This window comes from Saimiri boliviensis, chromosome 6, assembly GCF_048565385.1.
Source record: "Saimiri boliviensis isolate mSaiBol1 chromosome 6, mSaiBol1.pri, whole genome shotgun sequence".
NCBI lineage: Eukaryota > Metazoa > Chordata > Mammalia > Primates > Cebidae > Saimiri > Saimiri boliviensis.
Genome location: NC_133454.1, coordinates 40,567,414 through 40,590,356, shown reverse-complemented (window position 1 = coordinate 40,590,356; position 22,943 = coordinate 40,567,414). Strand labels below are relative to the sequence as shown.

General features: G+C 34.9%; 1 long non-coding RNA gene across 1 annotated transcript in view; it reads left to right on the top strand.

Moving 5' to 3' along the window:
- The first annotated feature begins 3,012 nt into the window (after positions 1-3,012).
- The window catches only part of LOC141584821 (uncharacterized), a 54,687-nt gene continuing 34,756 nt past the window's right edge, over positions 3,013-22,943 (top strand). Inside the window, exon 1 of the long non-coding RNA XR_012518022.1 lies at positions 3,013-3,138. This is a non-coding gene — a long non-coding RNA (uncharacterized LOC141584821). The remainder of the gene's footprint in view (positions 3,139-22,943) is intronic.

Below are 22,943 nucleotides of genomic sequence, written 5' to 3'. Positions count from 1 at the left end.
TTACATTATAGCCAATGATACCTCAGTTTTATTAATTCAACTTAAGTTGAATTATCAGTCACTTAGAGGAGAAAAAGCCCTAACTGGTAGATACTATTATCTTTCTGGCCAACTTGTTGCAATTCTTCATTTGCATAAATTGGTAAACTTTTCACCTCACAACAGTTGGGATCTTGTCAGTCTAAAGAGAGGCAGTCTATTTTTTTTTTAATCAATTTTCCACTTGTTTCACAAAATCAGGACAATCCAGGAACTGCATTCTATGTAACTAAGGGCATTTAAGTGTAATACTTTCTGATACCTTTTCTCACTTTATTTCCTTTATGTTATCTCTCTTCTTCTCTGGTTAAGAAAGTCAATTTCCATTTTCCTGGGTCTTCCAATGGACTTTCTTTCCTAAAGCACCTTGTTTTTGTTTTTATTACAGATATTATAGGTTTTAAGAAATTGATGCATACAGTTAACATACAGAAGTACTTTCTTAATTTCCATGCTCTTAGGTAGCTACTAAACTGATTTACAGCCTGTCAGAGCAAGTATCTCTGAATAGCATTTTACTAAAGATTAAAATTATTTGAAAATACTAAATTAAAAATAATTACTTGGAAAGAAATATTTTAACTTACCAATGATCAGATTCACATGATTGCCACAAATTGGCTATTAATAAGAAATATTTGAAAATATAAAATGTAATAAAATGTACATAATATAATGCATAAAACCATATTACACATATTATAACACACCAATTTGTTTTTTTCTGAATCATGACGTGTTTAAAGGACATCAATAAAGAACAATGACCATGTTTCTGCTAATTTGTACGTGAGCTCCTTGTTTCTTAGAGAATTATGGTTGACTGCTTGATAGATAAGTTTCATCTTATTTAAATGGACTGTGGTAGCATCCATTTTTTTCTCACTAAAGTTCTACACATAAATATGCATAAAATGTTGGTTATTAGTTAGTCCCCTTTCTTTTCCTGTGTCACTTATTTTCTTCAATAAGTGAGCTTCAGAGAAAAATGAAATATTGGCTAAGGATTAAAAACAGTTACTTGTTCTTTTCCAAGTTACAAATGAGTGTTTATAATTAAACTCCAACTTTAACAATTTATTTGTTTTGAATCCATCCTGTTGAGTGGTTACAGAATTGTCCAACTATATTTCTTCTAACCAAATGCTAATAATGTGCGGGCTTCTACATCTTTATAATTCTTCATTAGCTTCAAGCAGTATGTTTTGACTTTTATGTCCTTGAAACTATGAAATTATGTTTCTATAATTCAGTTTTTCTTAATGATTCTACTTTACATAGAATGTATAATGAAACTGAGATCTGAGACATTTTTAGTAATTCTGAAGTGGGAATATCAGTTTAGTCAGAATAGTGTCAAATGTGGAATCTAAACAACATAATTGGTACTTTGAGGTTGAGGTTGATGTGACATTCTCTTGAACATATTTTAATACTTATGCATATTTAAATTAAAATTTTAACCTCCTGACATTCAAACCAACAAGCCAATCACCATTCAACTAGAGAGACATGTCTTACAAATAAGATGACACCACAAAAGTCACTTGTCTTGAATCTATCTTCATTGCACAAGAGATTTCCAAAAAGCCTAATTGTTTACTAATATTTTGACAGTGGATTTTTAATTAGAATAGCTTTTCCAATGTATTATACACCCAGAATTCATCTCAAATATGTTTGCCTATATACTAAAAGGCTGCTATCTAAAAATGAAGGTATGGTGTGTGTTCAAGCATGACATCCATTTTATTTTAAGATTTTATCTTTTTATATGGCAGGTAGGTTTCTGGCTATCCCACACAATATAATTTTTGTTTCCAGGAAGACTGGATGAGGTAGGCATCTGTATTAGACATACACTATACCTTGCTATCAGAAACTACCTGTCCAGAAATAGTGTTATTTATTGTATCCATTGTTGATCCTTGTTACCAGTCTCAAAGTAGCAAGGTTTCTGCAGAGAAGCTTAGCTTTGACCATGGCCAGAGCCAGGTTGACAGGTGAGATCATGGCCAGATCCAGGTTAACAGGTTAAAGTTTGTTCTGCCCCAGTATGATCTTGTCATAACCCATTTCGGTGCCATACACCTGAAGGCATCATTTGGTTGAGGATTCTAACTTCTAGTGGAAGTGGCACCCCCATGCACAGCTGGATCATGTTGGGAAAAAGGATCATCTTTCAACCCTTCAATGGTATTTTTTACTTACAATTTCATTTTACATTTATTAGAATACCAGCTTTGTAGTAAAATACTGAAGTGAAAATTCTTATGTTTAATAGCAGGCAATAGTGAGAATTATTATATCTGAACTGAATCTATACTTGCAGTGAACAGTTGAAATTTAAATTGGGAAGGTGCCAGCGGCCTACTGGCTTCCTTCCATAATTGTCAGGTTCCATGGAATTGAGGAATTTATTTTAATTCCAAGTAATAAGAATAAGTTTGCATCCAGAGATCCAATGCTGCTACTTAAAACTGAAATACACCAACATTTTATGGCACAGAAATACAGAAGATTCTTCTTGCCAATTGCCTCTGTGTTTATTTACTTCAAGTCCCAGAAGAACAACCCAGATCAGTTTTGCCACCGACATTATAAATAGCATAGCAAATTCATAAGGAGTCTTTTCTTCAAAGAACGGAAATGACTCTGAAGTCTGACTAAACTCACAGTGTCCTTGTGAGGGAGATGGGAAGAGGCAGAGTATTTTGTCTAATTTCAAGTTCAAGAAAGCAAAGAACACAAAAGTTAAGTGGCTGGTGTCCATTTATTCAAGTAAATTTATTCAGGAATCGAGCCAGAAATAAAGATCAAGTCTCCTGGCCCATGTACTAGGCCTCATGCTGCCTCACAGCTTTCAAAACCTTCATTTTTTTGGAAAAAGCTAAAAAGCTTTCCCTACCATACATACTAGATTCAGACACACTGCCATCTACTGACCCACCAAAGGATGTACCAGCTAAGACATCCTGACCTTCAAGGGAGAGAGGAACACCTCGAGAGGAGTTGAGATTCTGCTTTCCCTTCAGAATGCCATCTCCAGGATGCTAATGGGCTGTGTCTACAGTACTACGTAGGAAAGTGCTGCAACAGGTAAGTGAATTTAGAACATTTCCTCCCCGATCAAGAGATTAATATTCATATTAAATGCACCATGTCATCTATATGTGGGACGTCCTTGAAATCACCCCTTCCTCCCAGTACTCTTATTTTGACATATTCATCTAGGGATTTGAATATTCTAAGACAACATTTCTTTTTCACATAAGACAGTCTGAGGAATGCTCTACGATTTTTGTGTTGTCTATTTTGTCTTTCACTGGTGTCCTATAAGATGTGCTAGTTATCCTACATGATGCCAAAAAAAGCATAAGAGAAATGAAGCTAAATAGCCACAGTCCTGAGCATGTAGAAAATACCATAAAATGTCCAAAAAGAGCTCTAACAATAGGAGAACTAGGCTCCTAAGTATACTTCCTGTAAGATTCTTTTTTGTTCAGAGCCAAGATGTTTTTTTAACCAGAAAAAAAATAGTGTGTTTCTTGCCACTTCAACTCTTTAGAGCTTGCCTGCATTCTTCTTAGAATAAAAGTAACATTTTCCAGACTTGATCAAGCAATGATGAACACAAATTACTATTTTCATTCCATTTTTACAGCCAAAAATTAAAGTTATGATGTTTGTCTATTCCCTGTGATTTTATTTAGTTCATTGATTCTAAGAAATAAGTTGAATTTAAATATGTGGACCATATATTTCTTTGTTGATGAGAACAAATGAATAATATCTTAACATATAATAGGTCTCCATAAAAGAATTCATATAGTAGCGGAGAGGTATCTGTGGCACCCTGGTTGCTTGTCTTCATTTGCTTTAAGATCTCAAGAAAAGTTGGTGGTTCACAGGCATAGTGATTGAGGACTATACATAGAAAACTTATTTGTGAACATAAAACTTACTTTTGTTCTTTCAGGATATGAAATACTATGTTCATGACAATTTGTTTTTATAAAAGAATTGGTTTGGCAGTTACAGGTAGCCAAGTAGAACTTATCATTTGAAGTTTAGAGACTGAAACTCAATCTGAAGAAGACCATTGATTTAATTTGGAATACATGTCTGTATGTGTCCATCCAAATCTTTACAGAAATATCTTATTTTGAAGTCTTCTTAGGCAGAAATAAGAAACTGTTGTTTTCAAGTGCTTTAAATGTCAAGAGGGTCTCTAAAATCAAGAAAGAGATGAGGGATGCCAGGAGAGAGATATTAAGAATGAAAACATCTGGGAGTTTTACTGACTCAGTGAAACCAGGACATTGTGAAAATTTAATTGAGAAGTCTAAAGACAGAAAAGTCCAGTTCAGAAATCTGGCCCTCACATATTCAGCCCTTAAAAGGCTTATTACATGTTGCAAAATAAGAGTGAGGTCCAGGAATGGTTAAATGGGAAATGAGAAGAAAAAAGGTTATGAAGAGAGAGGGAAGAAATGATAGGAGGGTGCCAAGGCATTTGAACATCTTTGGTATGAGCTTGGACGAGGTGCCAGATATTTGAAAAACTTATCTGTGTTAAACAGAACCGCTAAACTTATTGAAAAGCAGTAATAAGAACAAAATGTCCTTTAGCCTTGTTCTACGTAAAGCAGATGCACCTATACCAATCTTTTACAACATGATTATTTACATTTGCTGCTTATTGTAAAATCATGACAGGACATCAAATTGTCAGAATAAATAGATTTTTAAAATGCTTGCAGAAACTATTTTCCTGACACTGGAATGGCAAATTAATTCAAGTGTAATCCATATGTTTCTTATGTTATTCATTCTTTTAATTTTTTCAGTCCTTATATTTTGATGATTTGAGTGATAACATCACATTTTGTTAAATACAGAACATAAGAAAAATTTCACACAGAATCAAATATATTAGTACAAATTAGTATGCTTTGTTTTAGATAAAATATTAAATAATCAGGTAAATCTCCTAGACCTGGGTGAGCCAGAAGAAACACAGGCAGGGTCTGACATTCTTGTAGAGTTGAGGAGAGAGCTGAAAGTTCCCAGACAAAAGGAGCTATGGGTTAACAGAGCATGAGAGAGGGGAAAGCTGCACATGGAGAAAACTCTGGCAGTGGGGTCTGTCTCAAGTGTTTGAGTAGAGAACTGATCTGCACATGTGTGGGTGAAATCTACTCGAAACTGAAGAATGAACCTCTGGAAGAACTAAAGGGAACAATTGTTGGAGCTCATGTTAAGCCAAGAATATTTTATTTTTCTTTACCATCCAGAAGGGTCAATTCATCAAGAGGATATGGCATTCCTAAGTATTTATGCAGGTAGTAACAGAGCCTCAAAATACATGAAACAAAAATAGATAAAGCTTCGAGGAGAGATATATTCACAAGCATAGTTGAAAGTTTCAATATTGCACTCTCAATTATTGATAGAAAAAGTTATGGTAATTCTATACAAACTCTTCCAAAAATTGAAAAGTACAGAATACTTTCCTCATCAGTTAATGATGCTAGCATTACTGTGACACTAAAACAAACAAATAAAAAAGCATTACAAGGAAAGAAAACCAGAGACCAATATTTCGCATAAACACAAGATATAATAATTCTTAACTACATGTTTTAAAAAAAGAATCCAACAATATGTAAAAAGCGTAATGTGTCATTGCCAAATATATATTATCCCAGAAAATGCAAAACTGGGTTAACATTTGAAATTTATCAATGTTATTTATCATGTTAACATATTAAAAAGAAAAAATATGTAGTAATCTAAGTAGATGCAGAAAAAAAGTAAGACAATGAAATGAACATCTATTACTGATAAGAACTCTCAGCACATGACAAAAAGACAGGAATTTGATAAAGAAAAAAACTAGAAACCCACATATAACATTATATTTGTGTTAAGGGTTAAATGCTTTCTCCTGAAATAAGGAACAAGAAAATTTTATTCCCTTTTTTTCCAACAGTGTACTGAAGGTTCTAGTTAGGGCACTAAAGCAAGAAAAATAAATAAAACACATTCAGATTGAGAAACAAGTTTGTTTGGGTTTTTTTTTGAAACAGAGGCTAGCTCTGCCACCCAGGCTGAAGTGCAGTAGTGTGATCTGGACTCACTGCAACCTCTGCCTCCCGGGTTCAAGTAATTCTCCTGCTTCAGCCTCCGGAGTAGCTGGGATTACATGTGTGTACTATCACGCAGTTGTAATTTTTGTATTTTTAGTAGAGATGAGGTTTCACCATGTTGACCAGACTGTTCTCAAACCCCCAACCTCCAGTAATCTGCCCACCTCAGCCTTCCAAAGTGCTGGGATTACAGTCTTAAGCCACCATGACCAGCCAGAAAAAAAGTAAACTTTTTATTTGCAGACACAATCAACTGACATCTACAAAAAAGCTCTTAGAAACAATAAGTGAGCTTAGCAAGTTTGCAAGACGCAAGGTCAATATGCAATAAATAAATTGTATTTCTATATACTAACAATAAACAATGCAAAATAAAAATAGTATTTGTAATAATATACATAAAAAGCATGGATAAATGTAATGAAAACATGTAAACAATATAAAGCATTGATGTGATAAATTAAATATGATATAAATAAATGGAGATACAGTTTATATTTATAGATGAGAAGACTCAATATCATTAAAATAGCAATTCACAAATTGATCCATATTCAATCCAATGTCAGTCAAACTCCAGCAGTTTGTTTTATAGAGGCTGGCAATCTAATTCTAATATTCATATGGAAATTCAAAGAACTTAGAATAGCTCAAATAACTTTGAAAAGGAACATAGTTGAATGACTTACATAAGCTGACTTCAATACATACTATAAAAGCTTCATTAATCAAGAAAGTATGATACTGGCATCAAGAAAGACAAATAGATAAATAGAACAGATTGAAGAATCCAGAAACAGATTTTCAACAAAAGTACAAAGGCAATTCTGTGGAAACAGAATAGTCTTTTATAAAAATGCTGTTGGATCAATTATATATTCACATGCAAAAAAAAAAAGAACTTTCATCCATACCTTACATTATGTACAAAAAAACTTAAAACTATTAAAATTCTTAGGAGATAACAGTTATCTTGAGTTATGCAAGGATTTCTTATATAAAACCACTAAAACACAAATATATATGAGAAAAAAAGAATAAATTTCATGTCATCAAAATTAAATATGTTTGTTGATCAAAAGATATTGCTAAGAGAATGAAAAGGGAAGCCACAGACCAGGGGGAAATATTTGCAATTCACATAGTTAGTAAATTATTTGTATGTTGAATATATAAAGAATTTTCAAAATAAGAAACAAACAAAAAATGTATTAAATTATGGGCAAAATTTTGAACTGACTCTTTAAAAACAATATGGATGCCAAATAAGCACATACAAAGATGCTGAAATAATTAACCATTAGGAAAATGGAAATTAAATTTGGAATGAGATATCTCTATACACCTAGTAGAATGTTTACAATTTAAAAATAACTGATCTAATCGAGTGTTGTGAAAGATGTGAAGCCATCTGTTTCATTCATAAATATTTATACAAGATGAGTGAAAACATGTCCATAGAAAAGGTAGTTCATAGCAACATTATAGGTAATCCACAATACCTGGAAACAATCCAAATTTCAATCATAGGTGAATGTGTAAACAAATTTTAGCATAACAAATTACTGCTTAGAAAGAAAATGGAATGAACTAATGATACGCAAAATGACGTATAACTAGATTCAGGAAACACTACCTCAAATATGGCACCTTGGCATGTAGAAGAATAGAAGCAGACATGTTATTCTGAACTTACCCCCAACCCTCACCCTTCTTCTCTTAAGCAGGTCATAAGATCCTCATGTGAGAGTTGCCCTCCCTGTACCTCAAGGAAAGAAACCTCTTTCTAAAGACGAAGGGTCACAGAGAAGCATCTGAATAAACACACCTTACTAAGTTTCCCCCAGTGTATTATTATTAGATCATACCCCCTTTGCCCAGTATATCTGCTTTTCCTCAAACCTACTATATAAAATACAGTTGACTTGTGAACAACATAGAGGCTAAGATCACTAACTCCCTATACAACAGAAAAACCGCATATAACTTTTGACACCCCTCTAACTTAATTACTAATAGCCTACTCTTAACCAGAAGAAACCTTCCCAATAATATAGACAGTTGATTAACATGCATTTTGTATGTTAATGTATAATATACTATATTCTTAGAATCAAGTAAGCTAGAGGAAAGAAAATATTGTTGAGAAAATCATAAGAAAGAAAAAATACATTTACAGTACTATACTGTATTTACTCATGCCATAAGGTTACCTCATGTGTTTACAAGATGAATTGTCTATCTGAAATGATGAGCAATGGCAGCTGCAGACCTCAATCTACAGTACATGTCAAGCAATTCAACTTTTTTTGAAATTCCATGACTTTTCTCCACTTCTTAGGGACACAGTCAGCAGCACTAGTGGCACTTTATGTGGGTCCCTGTTCTTAAAGGTTTAAGGTACTGCACTATACAAGATGAAAAATATGTGAGAACTGCAAGAGATCAATTTTTACTGCAATATACAATTTACTGGAAAGATCAACTGCTCATTTAAAGATGATTAGCCTCAATCAGCATTTTAAGCAGATACTTGCAACACTTGAGCTCATAATTACTAATAACAAGAGGAGGTGACTGCAAAAGTATTATAGTAGTATGATATATACTATAGGTAATTTATGCAGTTATGATTTAATATTGCATTTTTTGTTTTTTTACATTTCTCTCAACTACATATAGCTGTGTCACATATAACCTGTAAGTGCATGCATATATTTTGAAAAATTTTATTTTTTGTAATAGATTTGTATGCATTTTGTGGGAATTGATGAAATGGAATAGTATCTATGTACAATTATTTTCATTTTTGACATAGCTTTTATTTTCTGATATTTCTAGGCTATGTAGTTTATCTTGGAGTTTTTGAAATTCTTACAAATCTCTAAAAAGTTTTCCAATATATTTGATGAAAAAATTTCCATTTATAAGTGGACCTGCATAATTCAAACTTGTATGGTTCAAGGGTCAATTTCATACTCAAGTTTAACTGTTTCTTTTGGTTTTCACATCCTTATGAAGATTCCTGTGTCATATAAAATACATTAAGTAAAGGTTTATGCTTTTATTAATCTGTCTTTTGTTACAGAAGCCTCAGCTGTGAACCTAGGATGGGTGTGAAAAAAGATAATATTTTTTTGTTCTCTATAGATGAATCTCAAAATATCAGTTCTAGGTAAAATAAGTAACAGAAAAATGAATACATATTGCATGAGTACCTTTACATTAAATTCTAGAAAATGCAAATCAATACATATCAATAGTATATTAGTAGGTTTTTTGGGAATGGGTATGGGTGGTAGAGGTATGCAAGGGGCAGAGATTATCAGGGCCATAGAAACTTTAGAGGATGGTGAATATATTCAATATCCTGATTGTGGCATTTGCTTCATGAATGCATAAATATGCCTATACTTATAAAATTGTACACTTTCTTAGCAGTTTGTTATATGTTAACCACACCTTTGAAAAAACAAGCAAAGCAATGTGTAGAGGGAGATAAATTGACAATACTGGGTTAAAAGATCTGCAGAGAAAATGTTTTCTCCAAATTATTTCCCTTCTTGTGTCCACATCTTTGGCAATGTGACCTTGCAACTCCTCCCATTAGAAGTGATGCTTAAATCTCAACTGGACTTGTGACTGTCTCTAGCTAATAGATTGTGGCATACATTACAATGTGCAAGTTCTGAGCCATCCTAGGTCTTAGGAAATCTTGTTCATTTTTGCTTGCTCTCTTAAAATCCTACCACACCATAAGAGCAAGCCGGGCTAGCCTGCTGGAACAGAAGACAAGCTATCAAGAAGAGCTGAGACCATCCCAGACAAACTAATAAGTCAACTGACACTTAAAACCTGAGAGAAAGGTTAGCAAAGATTAGTAAAGCCATCCAGCTGAGCTGTAGATGTATGGCAATGAAAACTGCTTGCTATTTTAAGCGACGAAATTTTATGCCAGTTTGTATCAAACAGTAGCTAATTGGTATAACCTCTAAAAATCTAGCTGGGAAATAATACATTAAAGCCATGCATTCTCTGTAAGAATCCCCTTCTAAGGGATTTGTGTAAGATCCCTTCTAAGGGTTCTGAGCTATGTAAGGTTAAGCTCCAGCAACTACTGAGCAGGGACTATAGGCTCAGCAATGTATCAAGTGCTGTAAGATAAAAGGAAAAAAAATTCTAAAACAAAGGCCAAACTCCTCAAAACTTAAATTTATTGGAGATACAATTCAAATAGATATCAATTATTAGTAGGAAAAGCAAGAGAAATGATAACACATAGAATTGTGAAATAGATAATATAACAAGGAAAATGTTTTATCATCTCATAGGTGGCACATAATTTTCATATATAGCATCAAGTTGAATTCTTCACAAGAGTTTTACTAAGTAAATAATATCTTATTTTTGGATAAGCTGGGAATAATAGAGGACCAAGTCTTTCAGAATTAGTTGAGAATCAATGTTTGAAAAGTAAGGATTAGAGACAATGAAATAAACTGCTCCTAAGGAATTAAAAAATACTCCAAACAGAAGTTTCTGAGAAAACTCTACATTATCATATCATATGATATCATTATCACATCATGTCAGAGTTCCTCTGAACACCCTCTGATTTTGATTCTGAGGTTCATAGTTGTAGGTATGTGTTCTGCCTTAAGAAGAACATAGTCCATTTGTTTCCACCCAGGAGTCTTGGTTTCTAGATACGCATATGCCAACCTGCGAGACACAGAACTAATGGAGTCACTCCTTGTGTGGTTATCCCTATTTGAAAGTCCTTTTCTGTTTAAGAAAAGGAGAACAATTCTCAGAGAACTCATCTAGAATAACATCCCTTTACTTTCTTATGAGGAAGAGAAAGTTGCTTATTTGAGTCTTTGGAGATACAAGTTTTAAGGTGTTAAGAAAGAAAAGTACATCACTCTATTTTTTCTCTCAAAAAGCCATGTCTAATTTCCACACTACAGGAAAGTACCTCTTATGTCACTACTAATCTACATGTCATGTTCTGTCTTGGTTTTTTTTTTTTTTTTTTGAGACGGAGTTTCGCTCTTGTTACTCAGGCTGGAGTGCAATGGCGCGATCTCGGCTCACCGCAACCTCCGCCTCCTGGGTTCAGGCAATTCTCCTGCCTCAGCCTCCTGAGTAGCTGGGATTACAGGCACGCGCCACCATGCCCAGCTAATTTTTTTGTATTTTTAGTAGAGACGGGGTTTCACCATGTTGACCAGAATGGTCTCGATCTCTTGACCTCGTGATCCACCCGCCTCGGCCTCCCAAAGTGCTGGGATTACAGGTTTTTTTTTTTTTTTTTTTTAATTTATTTTTGTATTTCAATCGGTTTTTGAGAAACAGGTGGTGTTTGGTTACATAAGTTCTTTAGTCGTGATTTCTGAAATTTTGGTGCACCAATCAACTGAATGGTGTACACTGTACTCAGTGTAGAGTCTTTTATTCCTCGCCATATCCCGCTCTTTCACCTGATTCCCCAAAGGCCAATGTATCATTCTTATTTCTTTGCTTCCTCATAGCTTAGCTCCCACATATGAGTGAGAACATTTGATGTTTGGTTTTCCATTCCTGCGTTATTTCACTTAGAATAACAGCTTCCAATTCCATCCAGGTTGCTGTGAATGCCATTATTTTGTTCCATTTTATGGCTCAGTAGCATTCCATGGTATATATACACACACACATATATACAACATTATCTTTATCCACTCTTTGATTAATGGGAATTTGGCCTGGTTCCCTATTTTTGCAATTGCAAATTGTGCTGCTGTAAACGTCCATGTTGTTCCAGTGCCGTTGTGGAAAAGACTATGTTTTCTCCTTTGTATTGATTTTGCTTTTTTAACAAAGATCAGTTGACTATACTTATGTGACCCTATTTATGGACTCTCTATTATGTTACATTGGTCTATTTGTCTATCCCTTCATCAGTACCACACAGTCTGGATTAATACAGCTTTATAGTAAGTCCTGAAGTTGGGTAGTATCAGTCCACCGACTTTGTTTTTCTCGTTCAATACTCTGCTGTCTATTCTGAGTCTTTTGCTTTTTAATGTAAATTTTAGAGTAACTTTGTTGATATCAACAAAATAAGATTTTAATTGGGAGTGCATTCAATAAATCAAATTGATAACTGACATCTTGATAATATTGTCTTGCTATCTCTCCATTTTGTCTTATATCTCTAGTCTTGTATCTCTTCATTTGTTCTGTTATGTTTCCTTTATCTCAACACAGTTTTTCTGATATAGATATTGTACGTATTTTGTTAGATTTATGCGTAAGTATTTGTTTTGTGGGTGCCAAGGGAAATAGCATTGTGTTTTAAATTTCAAATTCTATTTGTTCATTGCTGGCATAAAGGAATGTGAATAGGCTTTTGTGTATTAATCTTGTATCTTGTATCCTACAACCTTGCTATCATTTCTTACTAGTTTTAAAAGGTGTTTATTCTTGTCAAGTAGTTCAAGAATTGACTTTCAAAAATTCCAAGATTTTCTAAATAAACAATCATATCAACTGTGAACAAAAAGTTTTATTTCTTCCTTACCAATCAGTACAGAATTTTTTTTTTTTTTTTGAGAGAGAGGGACTGACTCTGTCACTCAGGCTGGACTACAGTGATGCAATTGCAGCTCACTGCAGACTTGACCTCGTGGGATCAAGTGATTCTCCTGCCTCAGCTTCCCAAGTAGCTGGGACTTCAGGCACATACCATTATGTATGGCTATTTTTTGTATTTTTTTGTAGGGATGGGATTTCATCATGTTGCCCAGGCTAGTCTAGAACTCCTGGGCACAAGTAATCTGCCTCCTTGGCCTTTTAAAGTGTTGGGATTACAGGCATGAGCTACCGTGCCCTGCCTCTTCTTCTTCTTTCTTTCTTTTTTTATTTTTTTATTTTTTTTATTTTTTTTTTGGTCTTACTGTATTAGCTAGAACTTCCAGTATGATTTTGAAAAGTAGTTGTGACAGGAGATATCCTGCCTTGTTTCTCATCTTGTGGGAAATCTAGCTTTGCACTATTAAGTAAGTTAGCTATAGATTTTTTGCAACTATTCTTCTCAAGTTAAGGAAGTTTCCCTCTACTCTTAGTTGACTGAGGGTTTTTTTAAAAATCATGAATGAGTATTGAATTTCATCAAATGCTTTTTCAGCATATATTAATATAATCATGCAATTTTAATTATTTGTCTATGGTAAAGGATAACATTAATGATTTTTGACTACTGAACCATCCTTATGCACTTGAGATAAATTCTTCTTGGTCATGTGTATTAGGCTTTTTGTACTTTTAAATATTCAGCCGGGCACGGTGGCTCATGCCTGTAACCCCAGCACTTTGGGAGGCCCAGGTGGGTGGATCACAAGGTCAAGAGATCCAGACCATCCTGGCCATGGTGAAACCCCGTCTCTACTAAAAATACAAAACTTAGCCAGGCGTGGTGGCACATGCCTGTGGTCCCAGCTACTTGGGAGGCTGAGGCTGGAGAATCGCTTGAACCCAGTAGGTGGAGGCTGCAGTGATCAGAGACTGTGCCACTGCACTCCAGCCTGGCAACAGAGCAAGACTCCGTCTCAAAAAAAAATTCAATTTGCTAAAATTTTGTTGAGAATGTTTGCATCTATCAGAGATATTATGATCTGTAGTTTCCTTGTCTTGCAATGTTATTGCTTAATTTTGGTTTTAGGGTGATGCTGTCCTCATAGAATGAAAGTAGAATGTATTCCCTATGCTTCTATCTTCTCAAAGAGTTTGTAGAGAATTGGTATTGTTTCTTCCTTCAATGTTTGGTAAAATTCACAAAACATTGTGTATTGGCTTTTGTGTACTGGCCTTGTATCTTGTATCCTACAACCTTGCTATCATTTTTTATTAGTTTCTCATTAGGTATCTTTTATTTTGGAAGGTTGTTAATTGTGGATTCATTTTCATTAATAAGCATAGGCCAATTAAGATAGTCTATTTCTTCTTGTGTGAGTGTTAACAGATTCCATCTTTCACTAGTATGTTGATTATTTGGTAATCAATGGGTACAGGTTACAGGTGTTTTTATTTATTTATTTATTTTAAGGAAACAACTACTTGCCATTATCTCCATCGTTTCTATCCATCTGATTTATAAAGATAACAGTTATTTACTTACCTGCATAGGGTACTATAAACCTGGTAGAGAGTGTTTCTGGGAGTTCAAAAAAGAAGAAAATAGTAGACTAAGAATTACAGACTTTTAGTAATTTTGGTTTTACAAGAAATCTGAAAGTTGGGATTTCAGAGCTAGTGTGGTGGCTCATTGATGGGATGACTGACCTTAATTATTTCTTTCTTTTTTTTTTTTTTTTCATTCTTGCCTGTAAGAATGAAATTTTTGTAAATTTCTGTATAGTCTACCTGTTTGGGTAAGTTGCTTCTCTATTGCATTCCACTGCACTTGGTGTTCTCAAACTCTCCAGGCAGTAAATCTGCTGCCTTCTATTAGGATGGGAAGGGGTAGTGAGCTGGAAGTTTTGAAGGTATAGCTATTTCACAGACCCATTTGCAATTCTTTCTCCTGGTTTTTTGTTGTTGGTGTTGGTGGTGATAGCTTGTTGTTTGTTTGTTTATGGTTCTACATTTCTTTCCCAAAGTCAGTACATGGAAGATCATGTACTTGTTCCTCTAATTAATGAGCCTCACTGGGAATTTGTGGACCCAACTAGCTTGATTGATTCTTGGGGTTTTCTTCTGCAAGGACTTAGCAAAGGTATGAAAACAAAAACCCAAATCATTCTTACTATTCATGTACGTTTTAAGTAGTGATTTCTGGATTCAGTTGGCATCTTTTCCATTGTTCTTACCCTTTTAAGTTTTAAAATCAATTTTATAATATTTTAATTGGACTTAAGGATAAAGATTGAGATAATGCATGTATTCAACTTATCACATTCATGCAAAACTTACATTTTTTTCTTATTTCAAAAAGTTAACTTTGTTCTATTATTTTTTTTAAAAAAGCTACATCTAAGCTCATGAAACAGAAGGTACACGCAGTTAAGCAATCGGTAGTTAAGTCTCTCACATGTAATTAACAGAATCACATGATGTTTGCTAAACAACCAGATTCTTAATTCCCCTATACATACTAATTTAGAAGTCCTGGGGTATGGCTAGGTATTTTTTTTCTTTTAATTGAATTATCTGATGAAACTTATGTTCAGACAAATTTGTAAAGGATGTCTATATCAGTGTTTTCCAATTCCACTGATAATATAAATTACTCGGGACGCTTGTTAAAAAAAAAGTCCCTAAGTCTTACCTCAAACTCTCTGAATCAAAATCTCTAGAGGAGGATCCTGGGAAAATATTTTTTCTAATAAGCCCTCAAGGTGACTATTATTAGGAAGGACTTTTAAGAAATGGTGTTCTAGATAAGTAGTAAGGTCAAGAATGACAAGCTTTAATATGTTTGACCATTTTAATTGGCAGTGACTCTGGGAAGTTGTGCTGAGAACTCTAAAGCCTTGCTGTGACTTCTTGGGTAAACGTTTTGTTATCAATTAGCAGGAGCTCATATAAGAAAATACTTTAAAATATAGTTATTCTACAAATGCCTATTAATTTCTCTGTGCCAAGCACTGTAGATTCTAAGGATAGCCACGATACTCACAAAAACTAAAAATCCCTATACTGCAATTTAGCGTTTAATATAGAAGACAGGCATTCATCAAGCAATCATATCATTATGTAATTATAAAATATGATAATTGCTAAGAAAGAAAATTATAGGATATGATATAAGCATATGATAGCAAGATCTGATTTAGAGATTTAATGAAATTTTTTCTAAAGAAGATGGGCAATATATACGAAAGTTTTATAAATGTGGTAAGTGGATGTAAACATTGTCATTAATAAAAGTAAATTTAAATTAAAAAATAAATTGCAGGTACCCTGACATTTATCCCATGCTTCTCTTTACTGGCCACATATTTTTCAACATCTAAGAGCACCCTGAGTGATAAGGATTGCATTAAAGACTGAATCAGGTTCTTTATTCATTTTTAGAATTGTGGCAAACCTCATTTATACTCATATTTAACTTGATGTTAAAGACAGTAGAATGTTCTATTATGATATTGCTGTGCAGACTCAATCTTGCATCACTATGGAAACATGACACCACTGTGAAATAATCACATTATAATGAGGAAGAAAACTGCATGGTGTGGGTTAAATAGTAAACAAGTCCAAAACTTCAACAGTAAGTCTTAGCAGCAGTGGTTTACTGGGGAGAAAAGGGGTGGTTTGCTCACAATGGTGTCCAACTGAAGGACCCATTTGAAAATAAATGAAGTCTAGTAAAGTGCTCACAAGTTTGGGTTTTTTTTTTCTTTTAAGCCATAATACTTGGAAGTTTAGTGAATTCTGAAAAGCCAATGAATCCAATATTTGTGAACTTGTTTTTATATATTTTCACATAAAATGTCACGAATTCTAGCTGTCTAGGTGGCTTCCTAGAAAAGCTATTTAAGGGCTTCCTAGAAAATCTATTTGAGGATGAATCATAAGAGGTTTTGAAGGCAAGATCATGCAGTTCCTCAATGCATGCAAAGATTGTATTTTTCATTTCTTAAAGACAAATCTTGAGACCAGATACAGTGGCTCACACCTGTAATCCTAGCATTTTGGGAGACCAAGGTGAGAGCATCAGTTGAGCTCAGGAGTTCAACATTAGCCTGGGGAACATAGTAAGACTTTGTCTCTACAAAAACTAAAAACAAAAATTATCCACAGGTGGTGACACACACAAGTGGTCTCAGCTACTAGGGAGGCTGAGGTGGAAAGACTGCTTGAGCCCTGAGGTTCCAGGCTGCAGTGAGCCAATATTGCACCACTTCACTTAATCCTGGGTGACAGAGCAAGAACCTATCCACCACCACCCCCCGCAAATAAAAAGACAAACTTTGAAAAATATAACAATTGGAAATTATTGGATTAGATCACCTCTGAAATAGTATTTAGCTCTTATAATCTCAGAGTCTTCCTAGGAATTGTTAAAAGACAAAATTACAATATATTTAGATTAAAGTTCTAATTGGATTTTATTGCAATTCTCGAACTGGGCAAAATTTCACTGTATAAAGTTGAATGACTATTCTTATGAGTTAAGCAAAAGAGGCTGGTTTTATAGGCAGGAAAGAACCAAAGAAAACATAGAAAACAAAAAAACAGATTGGTCATTTCAAAACTATTTTAGAGGGTTAAAACAGAAAAGTCTTCTTTATTAAACTTACCCAGTTTGACTAGAATCTCATTTGTTTGTTTTTGTGTTTTTGCTTTTGTTTTTTGAAAACTGGCTCTTTAGAAAGTTTAGTTTGACAATGCAGCACTTAGCACAAATGACTACCTCCTGGTCTACTGGAGCCTCATGTAGGAGGCTAGTCCAAAACAATAGTTTCCCCAATAAACGTTGTTTAACAAAGTAAACCTAGAATTTTTTTTCTTTTTTTCTGAGATGAACTCTCAGTCTGTCACCCAGGCTAGAGTACAGTTGCGTAATTTTAGCTCACTGCAACTTCTGCTTGCTGGGTTCTAGCAATTCTCCTGCCTCAGCCTACCGAGTAGCTGGGATTACAGGTATGCATCACCATAAGTGGCTAGTTTAATTTTTAGTAGAGATGGGGTTTCATCATGTTGGCCAGGCTGTTCTTGAACCCCTGACCTCAAGAGATCTGCCCACCTTGGCTTCCCAAAATGTGAATCTAGAATTTTAACACAGTGATTTGACCACAGTTTTATGTAGAAGTGAGGAGGGGGTTGATTTCTTAGTGAATCAGAACTGCCTTAGAATTTTGTTCATTGAAATTGTGGGGAGAGGATAGTTACCATATCTCAAAGCAAGATCAGTGCCGCCTATAGAATGCTAGAGGATAATAGAAGCTAGCAGAGGTAAATTTTGAGGTTTTCAATTTGAGATTAAGATTGTCTAACTGCTTACTCATAGGTATAATGATTATTTTACAAGTACTTTAATAAAATGTACATTGATATTTAAATTAATTTTGAGCAAGTCTAATATTATTATAACTAAAATATCCCTTTGGGTTAATTTACAAATAAAACTATTTCCAAGAATATTATGGTCTTTAAATATTCATCAACTATTTTTCAGTAATCAAATTGTATTATTTTTATAATGTTAATTGAACTTACTTGTCTTCCCCAGATCAAAATATGTTATTGTATAAAATTTTCAGTGTACTTTGAAAACAAAATTATTTTCATTGTTCCCAAACTTTACCCACAGAAGCATATTAAAAGAATGAATTCGCTTTCCCTGAAACCTCAGAAGATTGCATATTTATAACAAAGCTCTTTAAATGAGCATCTGATCTTTCAGGAACAAAAGAAAAACATTTCAGAACTAAAAAGGAAAATGTCCCAAAGAACCATTTATAATGTCCAACTTTATACAAAATTTGGCTGAATTAAGGAGACATACTTGAGCCAGGCTACTCCTGAATTTTTCCTCTGTGATCAGCCTTTAGAGCATTGTGGCTCTCAGTATTTCACTAAATTAAATGCTATGGGGACCCTTTCTGGCAACAACAGTTAGAGCAGGATCAGATTGTGCAGTAAAATTAAAAATGCCTGAGGGCTCTGGATAATACATGACTCTGGACTTCAGGTTAGAATTCCAGAGCATCTCTAGACCAACTGTACCGGACTATAAAATGACAGGGTCACATAAGAAGAATATTAAAATTCTTCCATTTCTAACATATGACCATCTGAGAAATTTATAAATCAATCTCAATATTGTGGTGGTATAAAGCGTTAGACAAATTTACCTGTCCTAAAAAGTTCCACTACGTTGCAGAGGGGCAGGTGGTCACTTCTCCAATCTCTGGGCTTAGAAATTAGACTGGGGCTGTATCCATGTTCTATGAGTGCTGATTTGGCAACAGCTTATGGGCAGCTGTCATCTGCATAGAACAGAACTCAACATTTCTTTTTATTATTGATCACCATTGTCTGGCAGCTAACTCTCTAGTATCTGCATATGAATAATCAACTGCAGTATTGCCTTATTTTCTGATCTGAGAAAATTGTCCTTGACATTGTTTATTGGCATTCTTTATGCCCTTGGGAATAATAACTAATTTTAATGTTAGTTTAGGCTAAAACTTAATTGTGAAAGCAAATAATGTCTGCAAAAGTCAAGCCAATCCTATATTCCTAAAACAAATATTACTCTGACATCTTGCTCAACTATGCCTCTTGGTGGCTTTCAGCTAACAGATTTAACTAGACTTTGTTGATTCTTATTTTTAATGTAGGCCAGGTACTTTTACAAATACTGTTCCAATCATATATGTATTGAACACCTTAGTGGCCCCGTATGATGCAGTTCTCATGTAGGGGACCATAGTTATTATGCTTTGGGTCTCCAGGCATCAATGTCAATTTAGACCTGTGTCTAGTGGTCCTAAAAATATTTGTATAATGCCGTTTTCCAAGTTTACTGTTTAACTCGAATAACTGGCTATAGATCCCTTCAGGGAAGGAATGAGAGTCATTGTGGAATAGACTCACTGTGTTGTTGCAGCTTTCTTTCTCTTGGGAGGATCTAGTTTTCTTTTTGGTCAAATGATTTGACAGCAGGAAGCAGGCTCATATTGGAGAATTGATCAAGGTATGATTTTTTTATTGAGGCAACTGCCCTCAGCCTCCTGGCCATCCATGCTTGATTTCTTCTGCTGATACAAGCTAAGTAACAATCCTTGTTGCCTACCTGTCTTGCTATAGGGATACCATGTTCTATAACCACATAAATATTATCAATTCATACCCCTCTATAACTACATAAATATTATCAATTCATACCCCTGGGTGGGCCACATCTCTTGACTTCAACTCTAACTTACTGGATAATAAATAATTGTAGACTATTAAATTTAGTAGTTAACTTTACCACCTATCCTCTAATTTTTTTTTAAAGTGTAGGTGGGTCCTATTAACTACACTGCTATCAGAAAGCCACATTTTAGTTTATCCAACTAACAGTCATAGTTCACAGAGTAGAGTCAATACTAAAAGTTTTAGTGTTGCTGGTGCCTGTCTCACCAGATTACTTATTACAGCCCTTATAAATAATACATTATCTGGGCCTTTCCAAGAAGCATACTCATTTGGTAGACCTGTTGACTATACCTGCTATATTTACTTCACGTCTGTCCACTTCCAAGAGCATTTTTATTCCTTTCCCTTTTATACTTCTCCAGTTTTTAGCCTTATAACTTCATTCAGCATAATCTTTGCTTTTTACATGCCTCTAGTCGACATCCTACTAGTACGTTTGCCCCATATCCTGGGATCATTGCCTAGATGTTAAATTCTACATCACAGGAAAGTATTTACAAGTCAATAAACTCTTACCTATCCTATTTTATATTCTTTCCCCTTGATTAAGCACCCTTAGAATCCAACCCCATTTATGCTCCCCCAGGACTTTCTCGTATATGATGTCTATTTTATGTGGCTACTTTTGACTATAAAACCAGCTAGGTTATGCTACAACTTAACATAGTTATAGCAGCAGTGGCCATGATGGGAGGTGAGAGCAGATCCTGAGGGGCACACCTGAAGACTTATAGGAAAGAGATTCTGAATTATTAACCAACACAAGAAATGAGTTATTAGGGCATTCTAGCTCTTAATGGGAGTGTCATTTTTATAGACTCAGTAGGGATTTGAGAAGTCAGAAGGATTGATGGCATACACCCAGGCCTCTCCATCTAATGTGCCAGTATTCTAGGATTTTTCTACTGGAGCCCTTACCTTAACATGAGAGAACAGCCTTGATGAGCATTTAACTGTCTTTCTTTTTTTTTTTTTCCCCTTTCTTTTTTTTTTGAGACAGAGTTTCGCTCTTGTTACCCAGGCTGGAGTGCAATGGCGCGATCTCGGCTCACCGCAACCTCCGCCTCCTGGGTTCAGGCAATTCTCCTGCCTCAGCCTCCTGAGTAGCTGGGATTACAAGCACGCGCCACCATGCCCAGCTAATTTTTTGTATTTTTAGTAGAGACGGGATTTCACCATGTTGACCAGGATGGTCTCGATCTCTTGACCTTGTGATCCACCCGCCTCGGCCTCCCAAAGTGCTGGGATTACAGGCTTGAGCCACCGTGCCCGGCTTAACTGCCTTTAAAGGTGACTTCTCTGTCTGTTAAGTCTACAGTTTTGTCCTTGGATTTCTCTACCTATCAGTGCAGAAGCTTTCACACCTGACTTTAAATTGTCCACTACTCTCTTCAGCTTCTCATAACTTTTCTGTGGAACATGAACAACATTTAACTATAGCCAAGCAAGCATGTTATCCATATAGCATTTCTTCCATTTATCTCCCCTAATGCATAGGATTAACCAGCATATTTCCTTTCACCAATACACCCTTTTAATTCACTACCAGTGATAGGGTTATTGACTGGACCACCATCTTATGCTAGGTCCATTTGTACTCCACCTCTCTTCAGTGCTGGTATCCGTATTGCCAGACAGGTAGAGAATGATGCAACTTCAAAACCCAACTTCAAAAACAATCCACCTTCTTACCTGCTTGCTTGAACCATTCCCAGTTCCAATTTAGATCATAATTTATTAGGAATCCACATTATGATGCTTGCCTGCAAGATCTCTGCTCACATGGTAAAGAGCACTGTAGCAATAACTTCCCAAGAGTTAATCCATATCAGCTTGAAATTTGACAGATTTTATACGTCTGCTTCTATAAGACATGAGATTCTCTTGAAAAGTCATGCTCTAATGCAAACAGCTCTCTATACCGCTGAGGCCGACTTTGAAGGAGCTAACAGCTGGATGCTTTCTACTCACCACACTTCTGACAGCTGAACAAAAAGACCTTTGAAAAGAATTCACAGTAAACATTTTCATATCTACCAAGGTAGTCTTTTCCAAAAAAATAACTTTTGGCTTTATTCAGTTTCCCCATTGTCCATTTGTTGTCTATTTCACTGACTTCTGCTCTAAATTATTCATTATTGGTTTGTTTACATTTAATTTGCTAGATTTTTTCTAGCTTCATGAGATGAACCCATAGGTTACTAATTTAAAAATGTTTCCATTTGTCAAGTAGGAGCATTTAAGCCTATATATTTCTCATTAAGCACAGATTTAACTGCATACCATAGGTATATAATTTAGTATTTTCGACTCATTTGGTTATTTTGAGGATTACAGCTTAATTTATAAATATAATCTCATGCCAGTTAGAATGGTGATCATTTAAGAATCTAGAGACAATAGATGCTGGAGAGGATGTGGAGAAATAGGAACACTTTTACACTGTTGGTGGGAGTGTAAATTAGTTCAATCATTGTGGAAGACAGTGTGGTGATTCCTTAAGGACCTAGACATAGAAATTCCATTTGACCCAGCAATCCCATTACTGGGTATATATCCAAAGGATTATAAATCCTTCTACTATAAGGACACATGCACATGAATGTTCATTGCAGCACTGTTCACAATAGCAAAGACCTGGAACCAACCCAAATGCCCATCCATGATAGACTGGACAGGGAAAATGTGACCCGTATACACCATGGAATATTATGCAGCCATCAAAAACAATGAGTTCGTGTCCTTTGTAGGGACATGGATGAACCTGGAAACCATCATTCTCAGCAAACTGACACAAGAGCAGAAAATCAAACACCGCATGTTCTCACTGATAGG